The sequence below is a fragment of the Felis catus genome, chromosome B2 (assembly GCF_018350175.1).
Source record: "Felis catus isolate Fca126 chromosome B2, F.catus_Fca126_mat1.0, whole genome shotgun sequence".
NCBI classification, from domain to species: domain Eukaryota; kingdom Metazoa; phylum Chordata; class Mammalia; order Carnivora; family Felidae; genus Felis; species Felis catus.
Window position 1 is genome coordinate 2862472 of NC_058372.1, and position 22171 is coordinate 2884642.

At 50.1% G+C, this 22171-nt stretch overlaps 3 non-coding genes across 3 annotated transcripts; 1 reads left to right on the forward strand and 2 right to left on the reverse strand.

The window, feature by feature from the left end:
- Positions 1 to 9390: 9390 nt before the first annotated feature.
- On the reverse strand, positions 9391 to 9463 carry TRNAT-CGU. Its single transcript has one exon. It is a non-coding gene; the product is annotated as a tRNA-Thr (tRNA).
- A 7459-nt stretch (positions 9464 to 16922) lies between these two features.
- On the forward strand, positions 16923 to 17028 carry TRNAL-CAA. The gene is made up of 2 exons: positions 16923 to 16960; positions 16983 to 17028. It is a non-coding gene; the product is annotated as a tRNA-Leu (tRNA).
- Positions 17029 to 18765: 1737 nt separating this feature from the next.
- On the reverse strand, positions 18766 to 18871 carry TRNAL-CAA. Its single transcript has 2 exons — positions 18834 to 18871; positions 18766 to 18811 (listed from the first exon to the last, which is right to left on the reverse strand). It is a non-coding gene; the product is annotated as a tRNA-Leu (tRNA).
- Between the last annotated feature and the right edge of the window lie 3300 nt (positions 18872 to 22171).

The window sequence follows — 22171 nt, forward strand, 5'->3', positions numbered from 1 at the left end:
ACAAATTTTCCTGTTTGTGACAGCCTCTCTCTCTCCGTTTGGTGGCTTGCAGAGCAAAACGCCAAAGACACACTTCCAGACGACAGTTGCCAGAAGCTTCCTCTACACTTTGACATTCATCTTCGCTGGGGTTTGGGGGTGTTGGGTTTACTCGATCTTTGTATCTTCCAGAAATGTGAGATGCTCCAGGCATTCACGATTCTCTCATTCGCTCTGGTCGAGCTGACTCGATGGTGGGAAAGCCGTTGAGCTTCCCGATTCTGCAGACTGACCGGCTTGGCGGAGGGTTTCCCGCCACCTTCCTGGGCCCCGCGGCACTGCGGTGGGTGCCCTTCCCATCGTCTGGTGTAAGCCGTGCACTGAGGTTTCTTGTTGGTATAATTTCGCTCCCACCTTCGGACTAAAACACCTTGTCCGAACCACCCCATTTTCAAGCACTCCTTTCCCCCGATATTTTCCACGTTTCCGAAACAAGGCCGAGGGACATTTCGCGACACATCACTCCCACGCACGCTAGGCACCTGTGAGGCAGGATCTTATGCCCTCGGACTTCCATCTCTCACCCACGGGGAAAGTAGGAAGATCAGCAGGCGGGTGGGAGGGGCCAGGCGGAGCGGGAACAGACACACGAAGGACACGAAGGACACGCGAGGCGACACCAGCAGAGGGCTGCGGGGTGCCTGCTCTGCTCCCGCCGGCCAGACCCGGGGACACGGCGCTCTGGCGTGCAGGGGTGTGGGGACACTGCTCCCCGCTCAGGATCACATCTTAGCTTTGTTTTGTTTCTCCCCGGCACCTGTCCCATTGCCTTGCACCCCGGGGTCCTGTCTGTGTTTCTGAACAAAGGGCGAGAATTCTCATTTAACTTTCCACCTGTTCAGTATCTTTCCGGCTGTTACATGAAAACACGGCCCACTCAGGGTATCCTGTTGTCGGAGAGAAGCGCAGGGCCGCCCTGACTGGTACGTGTCTATGGGTCCCCAGGTAGGAAACCTGGGCCATTTCCACACTTGTGGGCCTGCTCTAGTGACCTTCTCCGGACTCTGCAACGTGTCCCTCCGGCTCGGGCTTTCCTCACACACGCATTCCTGAGCTAGAGGCCCGCCCCCTCCATTCACCTGATTAGACGTTTTTACCGCTGATTGGTTAGGGCAGGAGGGACATCGATGCTGTCCCCTGACCTTGGCAGAATGACTCTGTCACCAAGGAGCCATTAGGAAACTGGAGGGCCACCTGCCTTGTTCTCTAGGGACTATACCTTCTTTTCCTTCTGTGATGTAGTCAGGCGTGTTATCTTATGACAGACAGCCCCCTCCTCAAAACAAACAAACAAACAAACAAACAAACAAAAAAGACCCAAGTAAAAGTACAAGATTTTTACAGATTGTCCAGACTGTGAACTGCTTCTGGTGGAGACCAATTTCTACAACTACATCTTAGTCTTTCCCGTTTCTCTTGTGATTAAGGGGTTGCCTCTTGGTGAGGAAAAAGATTTTTAATCATGGAGCTAGCCATCCATGGAGTCCAACCAGATTTTTAAAAATTTTTTTAGTGTTTATTTGTTTTGGAGAGACAGACAGGGCACAATGGGAGAGGAAGAGGCAGACGCAGAATCCGAGGCAGGCTCCAGGCTCTGAGCTGTCAGCACAAAGCTCGACGCGGGGCTCGAACTCAAGGACCATGAGATCATGACCTGAGCCCAAGTTGGTCTATTGACTGAGCCCCCCAGGAGCCCCCTGGATTTTTTAAAAGCCTGGTCCTCTCAAACGAGAAATAGCAGTGACATTACTGATGGTGACAGCAACAATATAGCAGATTATTAAATGAAATGGATTAACGTGAGCAACACGTTGTGAACTGTCAAAAAGTCAAATAAAATATTGTGTATATTTTGAACACTTCTTTTGAGTAGCCCATCTATGCTATTAACAGCCCCACTTATCTCAAGGCAGAAGTTAGAAACTCCATTTTGTAGTCTCCCTGGAATCCAGAGTGCAGAGACAGATCTAGATTTTTCTCCAATAGACACACCCATACGGGAATAGATTTAGAAGAGACTAATGTGCGGAAGAAGCATTGGACAGGCTTTGTGGCCGTTTTGAGGCTGTCAGTGGAGACACATTGGTTGTTAGAGTGGGCGGTGAGTTAGGCTCTAAGAGGAAGCCCGGAGGCCAGCACGGAGGAGGCTGTGCCCAGCTTCAGGGAAGGTCAGAGGCCTGTGTGGGCCGCACTCCCGAGAAGCCGGGTCACACCCACACCGGTTGGCCCAGATGGCCACTACGGCAAGCCCCCGAGCACGTGAGGAGGACAAGTGGGAGACCAGCCCCAAGCAATGAACATTCTGTCCCCTAGTTCACAACCGTCAGTAACAGAGGGAAGCCCGACCCCAGGGCACCAGCTCTCTCTCTAGCTCACCTGCTCTCACATCTAAAGAACGTACTTTCACTTCAATAAACTTTGCTGCTTGGATCACTGCACACCGCATCGTGTGTCCTTGAATGTTTTCTCTTGAGGAGACCAAGAGCCTTCGGCGACATCTTCGGGGTGGGCTGGGGCGAAGCCTCGGGGCCTGGGGTCACCCCAGTTCTCCGGGCAGCCACGTGGCTCGGGAACAGCAGGTGCTCCGTCGGGTGTAGCAGAGGAGGTGGCAGGGACGCCCGGTGCACTGGTACCCGGCTGTCTGCGTCCGCAGCCCCCTGGCTTGGACATTGTCTCTGGGCCCGACTCTCCGGACATCCGTGTATTTGGAACATCGGAGAAGAATTGTGGAGCGTTAAAGGACGAATCGTCTCTCCTATAACCATGACGTGAACATGTGTCTGTAGACAGGAAAAAAGTTCTCCTTGCTCCCCTGGGGGTCCTTGGCTGAGTCTGAAAATTAAGCTGGCAAAGACTGAGGGGAGAAAAGCATACAGACCCTACCGGATTTTTACGTGTACGCGGAAGTCTGCACCAGAGCACGAAGACTCCAAGAAGTGACCAGACCAGGAAGCTTGTATGCCGTTGGGACAAAGGGACAATAATTTGCGAGGAACTGACAATACGAGGGGGTTTGGGATGGGGGTGGGAAATGGTTAGTTTAACAAGATTTGTTTGCACAGATCTCTTGGCCCCCGGTTGCCCACCCCGTGGGGGTAAGAATGTCTTCATCCTCCCGGCACAGACCTGCTGCACGGGATTTTGCGACCTGCTTCAGGGATGGAGGGCAAGAGCAGGTCAGCGTGACCTTCCTGCTTCTGGATCTTCTCCAGTTCCTTCAGCTTAAGACGGTCAATATGTCAAGGTGCCGCATTTTGGGGCAAAGTTTTCGGAATCCTATCATTCCAAGTATTTTAATAAGCTCAGTAATTTACGAAGGAAACGTTAACTAATCAGTAAGATATCATCGTTGGTTCAAAAGAGAATTCAAAGCAACGCACATACGTAGTCGGGTGAGAAATACAGAAATGAATTTACAACCCGATGCCAGCCCCACAGCCGGCGAGCACCGCAGCTGACCGGCCTGGCGTTGCACCCGCTGTAATTTGGACTCTCCACACACAGGATTCGCATACTGTCAGTTTTCTACGGGTTAGCTTCCTTCTCCACAGTTGTAAGAGTCACCCACAGACCAACCCTCTCTAGGATCAGCAAATCCCCGGAGGCCCCAGCATCCCGTTGAAGGGGAACCCACAAGTCCCTTTTGCCCATCTTAAAATCTCCTATGAGATGCTCAGTTAAAAAAAATAAGTTTATTGATTTATTCTCAGGAAGAGAGAGAGCACGCAGGCACGCACACATACACGTGGGGAAGGGGCAGAAAGAAGGAGAGACAGAATCCCCAAATGGCTCCAGGCTCTGAGCTGTTAGCACAGAACCCTACGCGGGGCTCGAACGTTGGAACCATGAGATCATGACCTGAGTTGAAATCAAGAGTTGGATCCTTAAGCGACTGCACCACCCAGGCGCCCCCAAGTTGTTCAGTGAAAAAAAAAATTTAATGTTTATTTACTTTTGAGAGGGAGACAGAGACAGAGCGTGAGCAGGGACAGGCAGAGAGAGGGAGAGAGGGAAACACAGAATCCGAAGCAGGCTCCAGGCTCTGAGCTGTCAGCACAGAGCCCAATGAGGGGCTTGAACCCACGAACGGTACGATCATGATCTGAGCGAAGTCAGACGCTCAACCGGCTGAGCCGCCCAGGTGTTCCTCAACTTTAAAAACGAATTCCATTTCAGGGACACCTGGGCGGCTCAGTCGGTTGAGAATCTGACTCCTGATTTTGGCTCAGGTCATGATCTCATGGCTCATGAGTTTAAGCCCCTCAGAGCCTACCTGGGACTCTCTCTGCCCCTGCTCTGCTCCCGTGCTCTCTAAATACATACATACGTACATACATACATTCCATTCCATTCCATTCCATTTTAAACTAACTAGAGCAGCTTCTGATTTTTGCAACCCCCAACTCCGGTTTACAAAATTCCTTCAAACAAACACCGACTTTACAGGAAAATACCATCCATGCATTAAGCACCGGTGCAACCCCGAATGCCAGATTTACTGGCTGAGCTGAGCTCAGCTCGTAGGGAACTAGCAGGAAGAAACTTCACTCTCTCTCAACTGCCTCTTTCAGCCGGCTCTGCAGACCTTCCTCCTCACTTCTTGGTGAAAATTCCAGTAGATCCAGCTTTTCTGGATTCTTGCTCAGGCTGACAAAGACTCCAGGGAGGCCTTGGCCCCCGGGGCCTGCTTCCCCCAGTTTATTTTTTCCTTTTATTTGAAGTTTATTTATTTTTGACCTAGACAGAGACAGTGTAAGCAGGGGAGGGGCAGGGTAGGAGAGAGAGAATCCTAAGCAGGCTCCATGCTGTCAGCACAGAACCTGATGCGGGGCTCGAACTCAGGAAACCGTGAGGTCATGACCTGAGCCGAGATCAAGAGTCTTCAGGGGCACTAAGGAATCTACTCCTGAAATCATTGTTGCACTATATGCTAACTAATTTGAATGTGAATTTTAAAAAAATAAAAAATAAAACAAGTTAAAATAAAAAAAAAAAAGTCTTCGGCTTAAGGGACTGAGCCACCCAGGCACCCCTGTCTCACCCAGTTTAGCAAGAATCCTGCAAAGTCTACTGCGTAAGAATTCTCCCAGTCGTGACATGGGATCAGCTTCCTCGGCCTCTACCCTTGAGCTGTGGCCCCGTCTTTCACAAGAATCCCGGTGTCGGAAGTCCCTCCTCTTAGCCATCCTCAGGGCGGTAACTCTCCAACGATCTGCGCTGTGTTTGGAGTTGGGTTCAGTCCCTCTCCCCATGACAATGGTCTTGAGTAAAATCTCACCATTTTTAATGATGGAGGCAGGTTGGGTGGGAGGACCCACAGGGGCTCCCAGAGGACCAGCCAAGAGGGTCTTTGGCTTCGAGCAGGATTGAAATCAAACAGGAGCCAGAAGGAAGCGAAACCAGTTCGGTGAATAGTGTAAGTGGTAAGAGTGTCGAAGACGCAGAGTCTGGAAGACTTGGGAAGACTCGGGAAGGGAAGGAGAGTGAGTCTTGTCGCTTGCGGTTAAGAGTTTATATCGGAGGGAGGTCCGGAGTCCTTCTCCTTAAGGAATCCGGGGCAGGGGCCAATCCAGGGCGAGGGACAGGTGGACAGGAAGTGTTACTTCACAGATCACCGTGGGTAGGGGGTACTGACGCAGCACCAGCCGGGTTTGCTGGAAGCCAGTGTCCCGAACACGCTCGGGATCCGGTGTCCGGGGGGGCCTAGGAGGAAACTCAGAGAAAGACTGACTTTCTCGCCTCCCCCCTCAGAATGGGCACAGAACCTTTTTGGTTTACTCCCAGGCAGGTGAACAGAACAGGAGTACGCGGGGCCTAGCGGAGAAACAGCAGGACCGCGCCATTCTGAAAGAGAGGCCCTCCGGTCTCCCCATGTCACCGACAAGCGTCGGAATCAGCTCTCTGTACCAATGCTAAGGAACACTCTCGTTTTCCGGTACAGCGTGATATCAACTCTTAAAATTCTCACCCAGCGTAAAGCTTTCTCCTTTCCCGGCTCGGGCCTTTTCACGATGCTGACACTGCAGTGGGCAAGGAGCTACGTTTGGTCTCCTGAACTCTCCCTCCTCACTCACGCCGCCCGGACTGGCTGCTGTGAGGTTGGGCCGCATGGGGCAGACTGTGTCTTCCAAGCCCCCCACCCGGCACCCCTCCCTACAGCACACGTCCGCCCAGGCACCCCTCCCTACAGGAAAGAAGCCTCAGTCCCTTAGAGGAGGAGACGCATACCCATCACCAAGAAACACCCGCCTTTTTCTGAGATCCGCGGAAGAATGGCTCACCCTCTCTGTCCCTCCGTCCGCACTCAGCCATCAGAGCAGCCACTCAGGCTCGCGCTTCTAGATGCTTTTAGCCATAAACCCAGAAGTTTTCTGAACCCTGTCCTTCTGGGATTTTTAGGGAGACTCATCACAGAGGCCTGAGGCTCAGTAACTCAATCTCTAGTCCCTCTTCCCTTCCTGGAGGATGGGGGTGGGGGCAGCCGAACATTCCAAGCTCCTGATGGTGGCTCCGTCTTCCGGTGACCAGCCCCCACCCAGGACCCCACGCGGAGTCGCCCCTTTCGAACAAAAGACGCCCCTGTCACCGAGGACATTCCGAAGGATTAAGCAGCTCTGCGCCAGGAACTGAGGTCAAAGACCGAGTATTAGAACAAAAGACGCTCCTAGTGCTCTTCTCACTCGGGGAAACTACAAGGGACTTGGGAGCTCTGTGCCAGGAACCGGGGACAGAGGCCGCTGTGTACCCACACACGGTCTAAACTGAACAGCACGGTCTAAACTGCTGGGTCCGTTCATAGGCAGATTTTTCAGTAACTATGGCACGGTATTGTAAATGTATCTTTCCTTCCTTGTGATTTCTTTCTTTTTTCCTTCTTGTTTTGTTTTGTTTTGTTTTGTTTTAAATGATCTCTGTGCCCCACGGGGAGCTTCAGAATCACATGCCCTCCTCACTGAGCCAGTCAGTCCCTGGGATTTTCTTAATAACATTTCTTTAGCTTACTTCTAGAAGAATACAGTATACAAAATGGTGTCAATTCTTATAGATAAGGGTTCCGGTCAACAATAGGCTATTAGTAGTTAAGTTTGGGGGGAATCAAAAGTTATCTATGGATCTTTGACTGCATGGGGATCCGGGTCCCAATCTCCCACATTGTTCAAGGTCAACTCTCTCTCTCTCTCTCTCTGTATATAATGCTGTACTGTATATGAAATATCACACAGCAGGCCTCTACTGTACCCAATCTCGAAAATACGAAACCCCATAATGAAAACCCAGGGAATTCACCATCATGCCATTCTTCGGGTCCCAAGTTCTCTTCTTTCTTCTCCACACCTTTCAGGGTCTCCTTACATTTGGTTTACACCTAACGCCTGGGATTCTTAGCTGTGCTCAGTGGACGGGATAAGGAGACATGACATGTGTGTTCCGTCTACAGAGGTCAGCCTCCTTTCAGTAGATTTAGGTTTTTTTTTATTTTTTTAAATTTACATTTATTTACTTTTGAGAAACAGAGTGAGACAGAGCATGAGCGAGGGAGGGGCAGACGGAGGAGACACAGAATCTGAAGTAGGCTCCAGGCTCTGAGCAAGCAGTCAGCACAGAGCCCGATGAGGGGCTTGAACCCGCCAACTGTGAGATCGTGACCTGAGCCAAAGTCTCTCAACTGACTGAGCCACCCAGGCGCCCCTCAGCCTATTTAGTTTTTATAGTTTCACTTTCATCAGCCCCACGAGTAAGAGCGTGTTGTGAGGTGGATTCTAGAAGCCAGGGAATCATCAGAGTAACGGATTTTACATTTGGCCTCAAGCACCACGAAGTCAGGGTGGGTATTGCGACATCCAGATTTGGCCAGTGGACGTGTCTCCAAAGTCTGTTCTTTTGGCCTCATTATCTTTCACACTTCTTCACACCTTGATTGACCGTGCATGAGGTTACAAATTTTATCTTGCAATTTCTTGGGCCTTGACCCTGGCTATACACACACACACACACACACACACACACACACACCAAACAGTGGAAGCCATTGGCTTATATAATCCAAAACGAGAGGAAACAGTAACCTTGGGGACTAAAACGAGACGCCCTCAAATCGTCTGCTTCATACACAGAGGCTAAAAGGAATTCATGTGAAAAAAGAAAAGTTCAGTCTTTCATTTGGATTTCTGGGATATCATTCCACCAGAGATGTTTTTTGGAGGCTCAATCCTGAAAGATGGGGAGGACTTGGCCAGAACAAGGGTTGGGGGTGGTTGGGGGTGTATTTCGAGCAGAGAGAGCAGCGTCCACAAAGTCCCGAAAGCACAACGAACCCCGGAGACTCTGAGGAACAGCCAGAGTCCTTAGCTGGGAGCAGCAGAAAGCTGACCGATTTTAACGAAAATGAATCAAATGTGTCTTTCAGAGTTTACAGTACCCTTTCCAAACACCTTGCAAAGGGAGGTGTGTTGGGTTGTTTTCAAAACTCCAAAGTACTTTCTGGAGAAATATGTCTGTGGCTTATATACTTATAATTACTATATTATTAATTACTTAATACAAGCGTGGTGTAGGGAGATTCCATCAGTTGAATCTCTGGTGTGGATTATTGGTTTTAGCAACACACGGAAGCCATTCAGCTGATATCCAGTGTTCACGTTGGGGGCAGCCAATCCCGATCATGAGACGACAAAATGAGGCCACAAGGACGAGTCCCAGATTTGGTAGAATCGTTATCGGGGCTGAGTCGCTCTTTGGTCTTCTCGGTTTGCTGCCCTTGGCTCCTTGCCCTTCAGAGCGTTTTTATGCCTCCTAAGGTATTTGCAGAGTCGCCGCACTCCGGGTACAGTCTTTAGCTGGGCTTCACTCAACAAACCTTTGCTGAGCACACACTAGGGTCCCCACTTGGCCAGGCTCTGAGATACAAGAGTAAATCGGCTGTGACTCCTGTCTGTGGGGGAGTTTAGCGTCCACTGGGTAAGTGCGATAAGATCCATGATTATAACACGATTCCTTTAGGCCTCCAGGGGCTGAACGAGGCAGGACCCCCGGGTGGGCTTGAAGCGCCATACAAATCAGCTTCCCCGCTGGCTTATATGGGCAGTAGTGACACTGGTGGCTCTTCGGTTTTTTCTGCACCTGAATTTCAGGTGTTACCAGTAATGCAGGTGGCGCAGCGGCTCAACTTCCATTTATCAGGAGAAATTTCAATCTTAGAATCGTCTCCTTTTGTTCGCAGCAATTTTCTGAGAATACGGAATAGAGATGCAGTCGGTTCATTTCTAGTTCTTGATTCCGGTGTCAATGAAACATTCCTTTTGAAATCATCTACCAAAGATGAAGAAAAAAAAAAAAAAAGGCAGCTATTGGAGGCCCCAGTGAGATTCGAACTCACGACCCCTGGTTTACGAGACCAGTGCTCTAACCCCTGAGCTACGGAGCCTCGGTGAGTCCCTCTCTGACTCCCTGTCCTAAGGTTGATTATATATTCAAATGTCTGGGTTCCTGTTTTTTAAGTTTCTGGAAATTCCATGTTCCACCCTCATCCCCTTTCCTACTTTCTCCGTGACAGTTTCAACATCAGAAGGACTGTCTGGGGACCGGGCTCGGACCAGCAGCGCCTCAAAGTAACGAGACCGGGGTCAGGGAGGAAACGCGCCCGGAAGCCGCGGGCCCCCGAGCCAAGCCCGCAGCAGGTGCGCCTGGAGCTGGCAGGGACCGCTTCCCTCCGTACTCTCGCGGCTCGGTCGCTGGCTTACACGGAAACAGGAGGAACCAAACCCAAACACACCTCGACTGCTGGCCAGGCCAAAGGACTCATGAAAACGACCCGGAAAAGCAAGATTCCGGCGCTGGGAAGCGGGGGGCCGCGCGGCGCTTCCGCCCGGGACTCCGGAATGCGCGCTCCACGCGGCAGGGGAGAGGCCGTGCGACCCTTGCCTGCAGGGCCGGCGGCCAGCCGGGCAGAGGGACCCACAGGCTGGGACAACCACCGTGCGCAGGCGCAGCACTGCCTGTGTGCCCTGGGGCCTCACGAACGCACGCGATCAGAAACCTAACAAGGGGTGGGCGTGTCCATGAAGGTGAGAGCGAGGTCAGTGGAGGGGGTTCAAGGTTACCACTTACTCTTCGGCGCCGTGCTGACCCCGCTAGGATTAGAGGTCCGCCCCCGCCTCCGGGAGCGGCCAGTGTGTTCACATTCTCCCAAATCCTCGACTTGCCTGCGCAGAAGGGCCCTGTCTTCCGAAGCTTCGCGTCGTCGCCAGAGTATCGGAGAAGTGGGTGCAGGCCCGAGGAGGGTCAGAAAGTCCCAGCCGGCCTGTGATTTGCAGGTTTGTGTACAATGTTCACTTCCTGCTTCTAGCACCTAAAGAAATGTATAACGTCGGTGAAAGAGGCCTGTTAGGGTCAGAGAAATCACTTGAACTTTTGGGGGGGGGTGTTTTATTTTTTAATGATCTTAAGTTATCTCAGTGGGCTCTCTGCCCTTCCCTGTCTGCAGAGACAAAGGCTGAAGTGCGTTCATTCGATGAGCCCTTGGGCTGGATTCTGTGCAGGCTCCTGGTCTTTCGGCAAGTCCTCAGTAGGTAGAGACCGCGCGGCGTGCGTGCAAATCTCGACCACGCGGCGTGTGTGAAAATCTCGACCACGCGGCGTGTGTGACAGACTGTTTCACCTGCAGATACAGTTATATTGAGAGCGTTTTTGCAGCTCTGCGAGGGCCTGCAAGAAACCACAGTTCTCGAAGGGGACGAGCCCAGATAGCGCTCTTCTCCCAGCTTGAGTCTCCAAAAGTCAGCTAAGCCTTGCCTGGAACTCAAGACCTCAGGGGCAGGAAGACAGACGGCTCCAGGTTCTGATCATGGAGGCATGGCCCCCTCATAAGAATTAAAGAACTCTCTTTAAGAAAACGGGAAAGGACGCAGAGAACACAGTCGGGAGGGAGACAGGAAGGACGGAAGTAGGAGATAGACACCTGCCTCCATCAAGTCCCCACATCTGTTGGCAATACTCCCAAGGGGTCCTGAACCACCCCTCTCCCAGGCCCGAGTCTCCAGGTGGGACTCTGAATTTTGGTCCACTTCCACTAACACCGCACTAAGGTACTATATAGCCACACAGGATATCAGGTGGCTCTTACAGATTTTTAGAAGAAAACTATATTCAATATGGGGAAAGGCCATAAAATACCAGTAAGTGAAAAAGGCTGAGTGCAAAACTACATGATACGATCACAGTTTTATTCTAAACGCCTTGCACCTTGACTTAGAAGGAAATAAGTCAGCAGAGTGGGGACTCTCCGTTGGCTTTCGAATTTATTTATGTGTAAAGCCCTCTATAATTAGCTTGTAATACTTGTTCAATTATACAAATCAAAAGATACTTGAGTAATATTTCTCTGTGTTTGGTTGAGCCTTACTTACGGTAAATGTGATTTGTGGAGCCAAAGATTCAGAATTCCATAAATGTAGGACCCAGCCCTTTGACTCTGTGATGCTAACCTTGACAATTCACTTTTCCCTACTGTTGTTATTAATTTTTACCTCCTTCTGATGTAGGAAATCTTTGCCTAACTGGAATTTGGTTTTCGTTTTTTAAGTTTATTTATTTATTTTGAGAGAGAGAGAGAGAAAGAGCATGAACAGGGGAGGGACAGAGGGAGAGAGAGAGGGAGAGAGAGAATCCCAACCAGGCTCTGCACTGTCAGCACAGAGCCGGACATGGGGCCTGACCTCATGAACCGTGAGATCATGACCTGGGCCGAAACCAAGGGTCAGATGCTTAACCGACTGAGCCACCCAGGCACCCCTAGAATTTGTTTTAACGGGTGTTTTCGGAGAGCCATTGGATTGATCTCCAAATTTAGGGTTAGGTTCAAGAGAGGAAATCGGGGACCTCTACTTCTCTCTTGGCATCTCACATCTGCCAGTAGCTTCCACGGGCTGAATCCACATAGGAGCTAGCGGGGCAGGAGAGCCCAACAGGATACAGCCTTCCAGAGAAGAAACGCAGGCCAGAGAATGGGTCTGGATGAGCAAAGGAAGGATGAGCAGCACCCTAATGTAACGGCAGGGATAGGGTTAGGGTAGGGTTGGTCGAGTCGTGAAATTCTTGGACGGACCTCGGGTAATAGGGTAGGTTGACGCTTGAGCAGCGGATACATAATATTTACTTCTAAACAGCTTGAATTGGCCCATATAGGGAGTACAGCCATTGCAGCATGTTGGCCACTCACTGCCATCGGGTGAGGAGGAAGGCAGGAAGTCTAGTCCTTTCTGGCAGACGCCTCCCAGGGAGACTGGTCTGCGAAAGGCAGCTCTCCTGTGAAATAAGGCTGGTTCTGGAGAACATGGCATGGGGCTTCGGGTTTCCTTCCAAACACCACCTAAGGCTGCGGTGATATCTCCTGCTCGAGAGGCGGTCAAGTCTGTTTCTCTTGGGGACCCCATGAGCTACATAAATAATGTTTTGGAAATCTCGTTCTGATCATACTGGTAGCGTGGATTATCTTTTTAAAACTCTAGCTAGTCGTAAATAAGTGTCACTGGGTCCCAAAGGGGCCTGGGAGAGAAGGTCACGGGCAAGAATGCCGGGGGCTCCATAAGTGAGACACCCTGTTCTGGTTCCGGGAAGAGACAGAACAGAAGAGCGTATCTGGTCCACCGAGCCCACCTGTATGGGGAACGTAGAGATAGATTTTTCGCTCTCTGCAGTGGAGAAAGGGGATAAAGCACACTCCAGTGCGGAGAAGGTGATGGTGACGCCAGCACGAGACCGGGGGAAGGAACGTGCCTACGTCTCTGCCTTTCGCAAACCTCTGCGCCCCAGACGTACCCCCCACCCACCCTAGGTCACGCTTGTCCCTAAGCGGCAGCTAATCTAGAGTAGAGAGAAATTGTTAGCCCGAGAAGCCTGGAGTCGGGCCACTCCTCTGAAAGGACGTGAGCAACAGATAACAGAAAAGAAACGGAGGCCCTAAGCTTCCCCCAGAAGAACAACAAAGAACCAGAGTTGCCAGTGCACTCAGAATAAAAACCACGGGGGGCGCCTGGGTGGCTCGGTCGGTTAAGCGTCCGACTTCGGCTCAGGTCATGATCTCACAGTCCATGAGTTCCAGCCCCGCGTTGGGCTCTCTGCTGACAGCTCAGAGCCTGGAGCCTGTTTCAGATTCTGTGTCTCCCTCTCTCTCTGCCCCTCCCCCGTTCATGCTCTGTCTCTCTCTGTCTCAAAAATAAATAAACGTTAAAAAAAAATTAAAAAAAAAAAGAATAAAAACCACAGAACGACAGATTCGCGAGAGAGTCGGCAAACTCTTCCTGGGAAGGGCCAGATGGTAAACATTTTAGGCTTTGCGGGCATATGGTCTCTGTCGCCACTACTCAGCTCCAGACTGTGGCTCAAAACTCGTCTCAGATAAATAAGACATAAGCGAGGAAGCGGGGCTGTGTTCTTACAGCACTTCATTCACAACACTGAAATTAGAATTTCATACAATGTTCACAGGTCATGAAATATTCCCTTGATGTTTTCAACTACTCTAAAATGTCAGTTTTAGCTCACAGGCCCTGTACAAACGGGCCTCGGGCGGGATTTGGCTCCCGGGGCTGGTTCCCTGAATGTCAAATACAGGTAAATACCAGCTCTCCAAGTCCGCTCTGCGGTGGGAGCTCCATTATCTGGATTTCTTGTCTTTTCCTTTTTGTCTTGTTCCTTTAATTGTCCTATGATTGCATTTGCCATTACTATTGTTTCAGTTACCATGGCTACAGAACAAATTACCCCTCAAATCAAGGGCTTAAAACAAGTATGACATAGGTTTTGACTTAAAAATACATATATGTAATTTGTGTAGGGCCCTGATAGATAGTCCACCTGCGTGCGGCTCAGCAGAGATCTTTCTGGGATCTGACCCAAGGCTTCACAATTGCATCCTTGGCTTTCTCTTTAGACCATGTTTTCCCAGAAGACTTTTCTTAATTGTAACATCGTCGGTCATCTGGAGAAGCTGGCAATGGGGAACAGGTTTACTGCTGAATATTCACCAAGTCCTGGCTCCTTTATAATTAACCATTCTTTCCTTAGTGTGTGTCCCTCTCGTGTCTCATGTTACCGTAGGCATCTAGGAGAAGCCAGGCGACACCTTCAGAACATTGCCCGGAAACGTCCTTCGCTGAATCTCCAAATTCATTAGGTACATTTTCTATTTTTTCACATTTACCATAGTAACAGTCCTGCTAAGCTTCCTGCCACTAGATAATGATGCTCTCCTTTCCTCCAGCCTTTTTTTTTTTTAATTTTTTTTTTCAACGTTTATTTATTTTTGGGACAGAGAGAGACAGAGCATGAACGGGGGAGGGGCAGAGAGAGAGGGAGACACAGAATCGGAAACAGGCTCCAGGCTCCCAGCCATCAGCCCAGAGCCTGACACGGGGCTCGAACTCCCGGGCCGCGAGATCGTGACCTGGCTGAAGTCGGACGCTTCACCGACTGCGCCACCCAGGCGCCCCCCTCCAGCCTTTTTAAAAAGGATTTTATTAAAATCTACAGCCAATGTGGGGCTTGAACTTGCAACCCTGAGACCAGAACTCACGTGCTTTACTGAGTGTGCCAGCCGGGCGCCCTTCTCCGGGCTCATTTTTCCTCACCCTCCTTGAAACGTCCCTGACTCTGGGATCGCAAGTTCTGCCAAGTTCTGCCAGCACAACACCACGGTGATTTCTCCGGTCTTTAGTGAGCCGCGGCTGTGTCCCCCACAGCAAGGCTGGATCTTCGCTAGGGGTGCGGAGGGGCAGAGGGCTCACCCTTCCAGGCTTTACCTCGGCCCTCTCTTCCGGCCGTGCTTTCTCAGCCCTAGGGGTGGTGACTGCTCCCTGGGTCGCTCTTCTTAAAGTCTTCCCAGTTCTCTTTACTTGTTCCTAGCCAATTCCTCGTTCCTCCGACCCTCCCTTTAGTTAACGATTCTTGACATTAAAACTTGCCCTGTTCGTTATAAGATAAACAAGTTCTGGGGATATCGTGTAAAACATGTCAACCATAGTTAGCAATACTGAAATATGTACTTGAAAATTGCTGAGAGAGTGGATCTTAAAAGTCTTCATCACAAGGAAAAAATTGTCACAATGCGAGGTGACAGATGTTGGCTCAAGTTGCTGTGGTGATCGTTTTGCCATACGTTCCTATATCAGATCCTTACGTTGCCCATCTTAAACTTACAGTGTTCTAGGTCAATCACATCTCAACACAACGTGAAAGATAAGTAAATAGATAAACAACCAAACACCTCTTCCTGTCAAATTACTGCACGGTGTCTCTCTCCTGATTGGACGGATGCCCCCGACCTATTGCCACGTAAAAAACCACATTAAAACGTGATGGCTTTACTGACACAACAGCTCTCATTTATTCTCTCCCAGACTTGGTTGGGAATCTGAGGACACGGCTTGTCTCTGCTCCTGGTTTCGGGAGACCCCACTGGAGGACTGTGAGGCTGGGGGCAGGAAATCATGCGAAGGACCATTTCCCCGCGTGTCAGGCAGCCGCTGCTGGTGCGGGCTGGAGACCTCAGTTCCCCCCTGCAGGGTCTCCTGTGGCCCAGGTCGGGCTTCCTTGCAGCGTGGTGGCTGGGTTCTGAGGACAAATGTCCTGAGAGAAGGCTGTTGGAAGCGGTGGTGAGCTAACACTGGGAGCCCAGCAGCATCCATTCCAAGCATCGCAGATCTACCTGGATCCAATGCGATGCAACACAGTCCCCCACCCTCGGGCGGAAGTGTGTCAAAATCGCATTAAAGGAAGAACCCGTGGCATGACATCTCTCAGTAGGGCCATCTTGGGAAAATGCCATCTGTCACAGGCGTTCTTATGGCTGCACTCAGAAGCCTCTACTGTTTGAGACTTCACTTACCCAATTTCCCCTGAACTGGTAAGGAAAAAATGGGTAAAATACAATATAACAAAGAGGTGTCGGGAAATGTACTATCCACGAGTTCATGACATATTGACTGTGCTGTGAGGAATCCATCTATGAAAGACAGTTGGATCATGGCATATTTTCTGCTGCAATTCCATATGACGGGGCATTCAAAAATAATATCTACTTTCAAGTATCTCCGATATTTTAAACCTGTATGCAGAAGTTTTCATTCCACAGAAAATATATACATAGACTTCAAACCGGTATAGGCCGAGTGCAAAAATTCAACATACGCATACATTAAGATATGCACTTAATTTTCGATACTGTTGTCACTGCCGTGCTGAAACATAATCACATTAAAAAGAGTCAAATCTACAAATAATAACCCACCTTTTAAAAAAGGTATTTCCCACGCAGCTTTAGAGTAATAGATGAAGAAATCACAGATTTAAAAGTGATGTCTTACAAATTTAAATGTGCTGTATGGATCTAGACCCTTGCGGTCTGATTACAGGAACCTGTCGATACTCCTGTTTATCGGAATTTTAAAGTGCTTCTCTCTTTCACGGCTTAGTCCCAGAACGGTAGTTGCACCAAGGTTACTTCGTTTCCTTCTTGGCTATTTCATTTTCACCGTCAGCTGGTGTTTTTCCAGCCACCGAAGGCAAACATGTTTCAGACTAGCTGCTGCCGCCCAAGGTGGGTCATTTTTACTGAAAAGCACCCGAGAGCCGTGGAGAAAGGAGGGGCAGGACTGTCCTGCAGCGCCCAAGCGACCGCGCAGGGCGGAAGACAGCGCTGGTGAGTGAACGGGGGAGCGAGATGAAAGGTTAAGGGCGGCTCGGGCGCCGTACTCCCCAGCGGTCGCGTCTCTGGGTTCCGAACCCGCGCCTCGCCCAGTCTCTCCGCGAGACGCCGCGGGCGCTGAGCCCCGGGGCACGCGCAGAAGCACCTCAAGTAGCAGATTTGGCAGGTGTCGCGCCGCGGTGTCAGGATGGCCGAGTGGTCTAAGGCGCCAGACTCAAGCTTCCGCTTCCCGCTCTGGGGCTTCTGGTCTCCGCATGGAGGCGTGGGTTCGAATCCCACTTCTGACACTTCCGTTTTGTTCCTCTCCCCGTGGATTCAAAATTCTCCCCCGTAACCGCCTGCGACTAACTAACCGGCCACAAAGAGAGTACGGGGGTGTTTTCACGGACATTTGGACGCAACCCCTTCCCTCTTCCCAGAAACTGGAACCGCGTGCGCGGGTGGGCGAGTCACCCACAGGCGGGAGGGGTTTTTACTGAGGAGAGAATTACTGAACCCGCGAGCGGAAAAGCACCTGTTCCAAAGTTCCGTCCCAAAGTCTGCAGTGCCGCCTGTGAACTCTGAGAGCGAAAACCTTTAAGTCAGCAATGGCGGAGAAGTGGCCTCGCTGTGCAAATACGCTCACTAACAGTAAGAGCTCCCTCTGAGATTTTATCTCAGGGTTATGTGATTTTTATGTGATTCATTTTTTGAAGGTAAAAAAAAAATGCATTCTATGAAGTTCTGCGTAGGCTAACATCTTGGTCTGAAACTGCAGATCTTAGATGTTTGCAGCTTTGCTATTGAATACGAGTTTGTCCCCCTGTTACTGAATTACTATCCAACAACTTCTCCGGCAGGGATGTGTCTCGGTGGGATTCCAGCTCAGCTCCACCGCTGGCCTTGCCTAGGAAAGTCATTGTAGTAGTTTTTTTTCTGTGTTCAAAATAGAGAGATATCTGACACACAATATTGTGTAAGCTCAATATCGTGTAACACTTAAGGTGTACAACAGAGTTCTTAGCTGGCCACATAATTATCATTTCTTCTAGTGCTGACAACAATCAGCATCTCGGTTCTTGACAAGTTTAATGTTCATAACACAGTTTTGTTGTTTATAATCACTGTGCTGTCTTTTAGGGTTCCAGGACTCATTTATCTACTAGTTGCAAATATACACCCTAGAGTATCTCTCCCACCCACCCCCACCCCCAGCTCCTGGATTCCACCACTCCACTCTCTGCTGACACAATTTTGTTTTTAATTCCACATATCTCCTATATGTAGTATTTGTCTTTCTCTCTCTGACTCATGTCACTTAGCATAATATACTCAGGGTCTATCCATGTTGATTCAAATGGCAGAACTTCCCTTTTTTCTCCTGGCTGAATACTCTTCTATTATATACGTATAGATATATATCTCTCACATCTTGATCCATTCATGCATTGACAGACAAAGGTCACTTCCATATCTGGGCTATTATGCATAATACTGCACTAAACATGGGAGTGCCTATGTCTCTTCAATGCTGTTTTTATTTCCTTTGAATAAATACCCAGAAGTGGCATTTCTGTGTCATATGAGAGTTCTATTTTTATTTATTTCTTTTTTTGAGGAAACTCCACCCTGTTTCCGGCAGCGGCTGTCCCCGTTTGCACCCCCACCAGCAGTGAGCCACGGCCCCCTTTTCTCCACATCCTTCCTTCAACAGCCTCTTCCTGAGGCTGGCTGTTCTAACAGGTATGAGGTGATATCTCATTGTGGGTTGGATTCTCATTTCCCTGACAGCTAGTGATGTTGAGAACCTTTTCATTTGCCTGTTGTCCATTCGGACGTCGTCTTTGGGCAAATGTCTATTTAGTTCCTCCGCCCATTTTTAAATCAGATCGGTTGCTACTTTGTTATTAAGTTGTATGAATTCTTTACAAACTTTGAATATTAACCCCTTACCCAGTACATGGCTTGCAAAATTTTCCTCCCATTCTGAGTGAGCCCTGGGACCAAAGGGTGATGATGAGTGAGGCAAGAACCAAAACGAGCGCTGTCAGGAGTGGGATTCGAACCCACGCCTCCACGCGGAGACCAGAAGCCCCAGGGCGGGAAGCGGGTGCTTGAGTCTGGCGCCTTAGACCACTCGGCCATCCTGACGAACCGTACACCGCTGCGGGTAAGGACCATTAATGACCGAGGCCCTTCCGTGCAGGAAGGGGGCAGGGCTCTGTTTCCAGAAGGTACCGGGGCGAAGCACCCGCAAACCCGAAGGCACAAGCGGACGAGCGGTGCGGGGAGTTGCGCGCTGGCGGCGGGGTGAAGGCGCGCGTCCCGGGGGCCTGCCTGCAGGACCCGTCTAGCGCGTGGGGTGCGGCTGCGGGTGCTACCGGGGCCGAGGTGCGCCCGCCGTGCCTCGGGGGCTTCCCTGGACGGTCACGGACCCTCCCGCGCCTTCATCTGCACGAGCTTTCCCGCGGGGAGCCGGCCCCGGGGCGCAGCGGTGTTCTCGCGTCTCACCGGCTCCGGCCAGGGCGCGCGGGGGCCTTGAACGTCCCTGCGCGGCCCTCGGGTTCCCTCCCCAGGGTCCCCCGGCGCCACCTCCTGGCTCCCCTCTCCTCTCCCCTTCCATTCCTTCGGCCTGCAGGGCGAGAAGGGATGTGATGCGGGGCGCGCCTCATCATAGGGCGCAGAATGAGAGAGGTAGGAGGGCACGGACGGACGACTGGCTTCACAATCTCTCCTGAGTTGAAAAAGACGTTGTCTTTTAAATGCCTCCTGCCTCGACCAGTGTTCCCTTTTCCTGCTGCCCCATAGGAGCGTTCTTGGTCAGTCCCCCCAGTTAATGGCCTGCAGAAACCTTTCGTTTCCCACGAGGACCCCCGAAACATGCAGCCCCGACTCGCAGACAGCTGTGCCAGGATCCTAGTCTGTGCGCACGGCCGCGGGGGGGGGGGGGGGGGGACGGGGGGGGGATAGTTGTCTGGTTTGGGTTGGTGTCGGTCTTCACAGAGAGCACCCCAAATACTGTCTCCAAGGCAACGCAAAGAGGTGGAAAACGTGAAGGTCTTGAATCAGATGTATGTGCCTGAAGCCCCGTGACTCACAAAAGTGTGGTGTGGGATCGCTCTGCATGACTCGGGCCATCTGTGCACGTGTCCTCCATCCCTACATTTAGGGAACAAGTCCTGCCTCGAGATCCTCCGGGGATTAAGGAGACTTCATGTAGGCCCCCACCCCCACCCCACCCCAGCAAACCATGTGACAAGTGGCCGCTGCTCAAGACCCCGGTCACCTTCACTTTTCTATTGGCTAATGTGGCTGGTGGAGCAACAACTCCAATCCCCTGCTCCATTGCCCTTTCTGAACTGTGGTGTTCTATCTTCCAAACACTTAGAAAATGTGCTCCGAGTCCTCCTTTCTGCCAATGAACTTGTTTTCAGACTTCGCCTGCCCACCTTGGGCGGTGTGCTCTCTCAAGACGCCCTTGACATCTCAGTCAGGACTTCTTCCTCCTTCTCTCTTGGAAACTCTCCCAATGTATTGGTGTCATCAATCAGATGAAAAGGCAAGGCCTTGGGGTGCCAGGCTGGCTCAGTCGGTAGAGCCTGTGACTCTTGATCTTGAGGTTGTGGGTTTGAGCCCGATGTGGGGTGTGGAGGGTACTTGGCAAATGAAGTCTTTTTTTAAAAAACCTGAAAACTTGACTTCTAAACATATCATATGAACACAATGTCAAAGGTTTCCTATGTCTCACTAGTTAATGAGTAAACAGTTAGAAATGTTTCCAAGGAGAATGGGAAGAACAGACCACACACAATCAGAAAGGCTGAAGTCAATTTGCTAACAGGTGCAAAACTGGTTAATATCCTATAGCACAATAAAGCTCAATATTTGGGGTCCTCTCTTCTCCTGGACAGAATTGTATTCCAAGCGTGCAAAATCCTTTGCAGTGATATAGACAAGAAGCACTTGCAAAATTATTTGTTTTAATAAGTTAACCTCTACCACCATAGAGTTCTAGAATAGCCTCGTGAATAGAAAGTCAGCCCAAGGTGCCCATTCCTATAAAACTGGATAATTCCCAGAGGGTCTGCTAGACCATGCCCAGCACTTCACTAAGGCAAGGACCCAATAATTTCTGTTGTCCATTTCTACGTTTCTGATGATTTTTTGACGCATGCGAAATCTTATACAAGCTGATTAACAGTAAGCTAATTAGGAGAGTGGAGAGGGAGACATGTTTGATCAGGTCACTGTGTTCTGACTCTTGTCTCAGTTTACCTATGTATAAAATGGGATATATGTATTTAATTTCAGTACTGTGGTCAGGGAGAACACTTTAAAACCTTTTACGCCTTCCTTAGTTTACATGCTTTTCAAGGGGAGCAGAATAGACCACCCCAGGGTGTGCCACTTTGGCATTTGACTCAACTGCCTGAAAAATGTAGATAGAAGACCTGGCCCAGGAAGAGAGCAATTAGCAGAAAAGACTATAAAAAGTGTGGAACAGGGGTGGTGAGCTGGGGGGAGCTCACAGGGCCTGTTTGTTCTAAGTCCTTCCTGTGTCCCATTGTCTTTGCACCACATGACAGATATTTGTTTTCCAAACGTTTGCTCTGCCCATCTTCCTGTGAGTCGTCTTCCTTCTTGTTGAAGCCCCAACCCCTGTCCCATTCCTTAGCTCAGAATAGCATATAAATCAACTTGCCCCCGAGTCTCTTGTCTGTGGGGCTCCCATATGTATGAAATTAAGTGTGTTTTCTCCTATTGATCTGTCCTATGTCAATTTAATTAACAGACCAGCCAAAAGAACCTAGAGGATAGAAGGAAAATTTTTCCTTCCCTACACTTTCTAATGGACTCGTGTGTTCCCAAAATTAATAAAAACAAATGTATTCTTCTTCTTTTGTTCTGCATCTTTTTTTTTTTTCTATCCGTCCCTATTTGATTATTTAAACTATCAGATGTATGTAGTGTTGATGACGTTTTGGGGTGATGGTGGGGTGGTCCGGAGCCGACAATCAAGAAAAAACTCTTGAAGATACATCCTTGGTGCAAAAAAAGGTGATTTTATTAAAGCATGGGGACAGGACCCATGGGCAGGAAGAGCTGCATGGGGTTGTGACAGGTAACTCATTATATACCCTCGGGCTGGGAGGGGGTCAGGGATAGGTTAAGTCTCTAAGGAATTTTGGAAGCAAGGTTTCTAGGACTTTGAGGGACTGGCTGTTCCTAAGGAAATGCCACTAACTGCCGTTTAATAAAACCTCAGTCATGAGACCCTTCAGATGTATACCAGGGGCCATAAGCTTGGAGTCTGATCGCCAGCATCTATCTAGGGGCAGTTGAGATCAAAGAAGTAGACTTACAGCATCCTAGAGGTTGGGATAATGTTAAGCTAAGGTTCTCTTTTGCCCCCAGCAAAGTGTCATCATCGAGGCAGCTGAGCTCCTAGCG